The sequence below is a fragment of the Salvelinus namaycush genome, chromosome 7, assembly GCF_016432855.1.
Source record: "Salvelinus namaycush isolate Seneca chromosome 7, SaNama_1.0, whole genome shotgun sequence".
Lineage (NCBI taxonomy): Eukaryota > Metazoa > Chordata > Actinopteri > Salmoniformes > Salmonidae > Salvelinus > Salvelinus namaycush.
Window position 1 is genome coordinate 29,251,883 of NC_052313.1, and position 4,420 is coordinate 29,256,302.

A 4,420-nucleotide genomic window follows, 5' to 3' on the forward strand; every position below is an offset into this window, starting at 1 on the left:
TTATTCTTATCTCTTAAGGTATTTTCTTAAAACTGCATTGTTGGTTAAGTGTTTGTAAGTAAGCATTTCCCTGTAAGGTCTACACCTGTTGTATTCAGCACATGTGACAAATAACATATGATTTGATAGTACAGAGTAGTACTTGGTTTAACCCAGAGTCCCCACACACTCCCCAAGCCAGGGGTGGCCAACCCTGGTCCTGGAGAGATATAGGGTGTGCAAGCTTTGTAAATTACATACAGTGTATCAGCATGAACACACTGATACAGCTAAGTAAAGTATTGATGAGGATGAGAGGTTGATATGTTGAATCAGGTGTGTTAGTGTTGGGCTGTGCCACTCGAGAGGCCTGATCAGATATTTCTATTGAAGCAGCAGTTTCTCAGCATTTTCCTAAATCTATGCTCTCTGGCCCTGCAGCACAATGTAATGTTCAGCAAACTGTATTACTGTTAACTCTGTAATTGACTCTTTTTACAGTCTATTATGTTTGTTGTAGGCTATTTAATATGATTTTGCGGTGTTGGACTAGAGTAAATGGCAAGTTTATTAGTGCGGTTTCATGGTGTTACAAAATGCTAAATGCTCATTCTGCTAAATTAGTTTTGCATCACGTGCCATCCAAACAGTCAAAAAATTAAATTCCTATCATATCTAAAGCACTCCTTTAAAACAAGTGCTTTTCGAGATTGGAAATCAGGAAGTCTCTTTAATATAAACAGTGTGGGACAGTGCAGGAACTGACCAATGGCAGGCATCAATGGAACGTTCCTGATATCAATGGACTGACCAATGGCAGGCACCAGCGGGCATTTCCTGATATCAAGGAACACCCTTATCAAGAAACGCCACGGATTGCGGTCTGCAATTGAACCATATTGTTTAGTTTTGTTCCCTGATTTGCATAATGCTACTACTGCTTTTGGAGCTCAAAACAATGTTTTTCCTTCACCTAAGTTACAAAATAATACAAAAATTGTAACGGCTGTCGTAGTCGTTCTCCTCCTCAGACGAGGAGGAGCATGGATCGGACCAAGATGCGGATTGGTAAGTATTCATTATTTAATGGAAAAACAACAAACACTACAAAATACAAAAACCAACAAACGTGACTAACCCGAAACAGTCCTGTGTGGCCCAAACACTGACACAGGAACAAACACCCACAAAACACAAGTGAAACCCTGGCTGCCTTAGTATGATTCTCAATCAGGGACAACGATTGACAGCTGTCTCTGATTGAGAATCATACCAGGCCGAACACAAAATCCCAACATAGAAAATCAAACCTAGACCAACCCACCCAACTCACGCCCTGACCAACTAAAACAAATACATGACAAAGGAAAACAGGTCAGGAACGTGACAAAAATAAATTATAAATAGTGGGGCGAGCGCGTCAATCTGGTCCAAGTTGATTTTTTACAGAGGCCCCACCCCATTCCTGATTTTTTTGAAGGCCATCTAATAAAAATGTAAAAAATGTATAGGAAGGTACATTTCACGATCTGATATAATGGTAGCCTAATCTTGACGGCAAATTGCTTAGCGTTAAACCACATCTTCACCCCAAGTTGTCATATCTGTTATAGGTGCTTGATGTGTGGGGTGTGCCTAGAAATATGGAAAGAGTCAAAGGTCATTCCACTACCTATGGAAAAAAAAATGCCTTCACTGGTCCTAATAGTTTACAATAAAGTAAATTATTGGAAAAAAGTGCATCTGTGCAAATCCAGGATTATTTCTCATGTAATGGTCTGATAAGAAGTTTCCAGCATGCATACAGAGAATGGTATTCTACCAGTATGGCCTTAGCGCAAATGACAGATGATTGGCGTGTATGGATGACAGGAAGTTGGTGGGTGTAGTGTTGTTAGACTTTAGTGCTGCTTTTGATGTAATTGATCATGAACTGTTGCCAAGTAAACTAAAATGTTATGATTTTATGTCTGTTGCTCTATCCTGCATGGAAAGCTACTGCATCTATCTAGGAAAAGGTGCTAAAAAGATTTAAAGGTACCTTTTCAGACAGTAAAGGTTTACATTGTGGCCTCCCTCAAGGTGGCGTCCCTCAAGGCAGCTTCCAAGGCCGACTCCTCTACTCCATCTTTACTAATGATTTACTCTCAGTAATGAATAAAGCAAGAGTGGTTATGTCTGCTGATGACTCAACAATGTATAGCACTGCATCAGTATATAATGATTTAACAGATGTACTGAGCAAATAACTAAGAACAGTGTCTGAGTGGGTTAACATGAACAAATTGATGTTGAATATTTATAAAACAAATTATATTTTATTTGGTCCAAGATATATGCTTGCTGGTGATCCTCAAATAAAATTGTCGATGATGTCATGTTAGACACACCTCTATCCTGGTTTGAACATAATATATTACATTTGTAAACTATTCAGACCCTTTCGCCTTTTCACATTTTGTTGCGTTACAGCCTTATTCTAAAATGGATTAAATCAATAAAAATCCTCATCAATCTACACAATATACCCCATTATGACAAAGCGAAAACAGGGTTTTGGAAATGCTTGTACTCAGACCCCTTGCTATGAGACTATAAATTAAGCTCAGGTGCATCTTCAACTTCATTGAAGATTGGAGTCCACCTGTGGTAAATTAAATGGATCGGACATGATCTGGAAAGGTACACACCTGTCTATATAAGGTCCCACAGTTGAAAGTGCATGTCAGAGCAAAAATCAAGCCATGAGGTCGAAGGAATTGTCCGTAGAGCGCCGAGACAGGATTGTGTCGAGGAACAGATCTGGGAAAGGTACCAAAACATTTCTGCAGCATTGAAGGTCCCCAAGAACACAATGGCCTCCATCATTCTTAAATGGAAGAAGTTTGGAACAACCAAGACTCTTCCTAGAGCTGGCCGCCCGGCCAAATTGAACAATTGGCGAAAAGGTCTTTGGTCAGGGAGGTGACCTGGCAAGCATCCCTACGGTGAAGCACGGTGGTGGCAGCATTTATTTATCCTTTATTTAAACTAGGCAAGTCAGTTAAGAACAAATTCTTATTTACAATGATGGCCTAGGAACAGTGGGTTAACTGCCTTGTTCAGGGGAAGAACGACAGATTTTTACTAGCTCGGGTATTCAATCTAGCAACCTTTCGGTTACTGGCCCAATGCTCTAACCACTAGGCTACCTGCCACATCATGCTATGGGGATGTTTTTCAGCGGCAGGGACTGGGAGACTAGTCAAGATCGAGGGAAAGATGAACAGAGCAAAGTACAGAGATTCTTGATGAAAACCTGCTCAGGACCTCAGACTGGGGTGAAGGTTCACCTTCCAACAGGACAATGACCCTAAGCACACAGCCAAGACAACGCGGGACTGGCTTCAGGACAAGTCTCAATGTCCTTGAGTGGCTCAGCCAGAGCCCGGACTTGAACCCGATCGAACATCTCTGGAGTGACCTGAAAAGAGCTGTGCAGCAACGCTCCCCATCCAACCTGACAGAGCTTGAGAGGATCCGCAGAGAAGAATGGAAGAAACTCCTCAAATACAGGTGTGCCAAGCTTGTAGCGTCATACCCAAGAAGACTCAAGGCTGTAATCGCTGCCAAAGGTGCATCAACAAAAGTACTGAAGTATGTGTATGTGATATTTCTGTTTATTTTTAATACAAACATTTCTAATAACCTGTTTTTGCTTTTTCATTGTGGGGCATTGTGTGTAGATTAATGAGCGGATATAAACTATTGAATCCATTTTAGAATAAGGCTGTAACAACAAAATGTGGAAAAAGTCAAGTGGTCTGAATACTTTCTGAATGCATTGTAGATAACATTGTAATTAAATGGGTAAGGGCATTGCATTCTGGAGGCGGAAGAAACACACACCTGTTTAGGCGAGGTATTGGCTAGAGGAGTAAACTTGAAACAGATAAGTAGAGCTCAGATGCAATAATTGAATAAGCTGTCTGATACCCTGATGAAGACAGCTTGGCTGTCATAACGTTGGTTATTAAATTATTCCATCTGAGCTCCTAGAGTGTGTAGCTTTCCTTTAATTTCTTTAAGGGCATTGCCATGACAAGAAAAACAATTCTGAGTATGTGACATCCACCACTCTGAATCGGGTGATTCAAGCTTTGGTTCTATCACACCTAGAGTACTGTCCAGTCATATGGAGCAAAATATCTGCAGCAAAAAAAAACATTAAAAAAAAAAAGCTCCAACTCGCTAATAACAGGGCTGCCAGATTAGATCTTCATTGCTCTATCCATATAAATGTCAACTGAATGTATCTTAATCTCTCTTGGCTTCCAGTTAAAGGCAAATTAGGATCCAGTCCTTTGGGTGGAATGTAGTAGGGCTGATCCTAATTAGTCGACTGGTCAATTGTTTGGTCATTAGGCTGTTGTGCTGCATCAGATGACCTGGCCTCCACAAT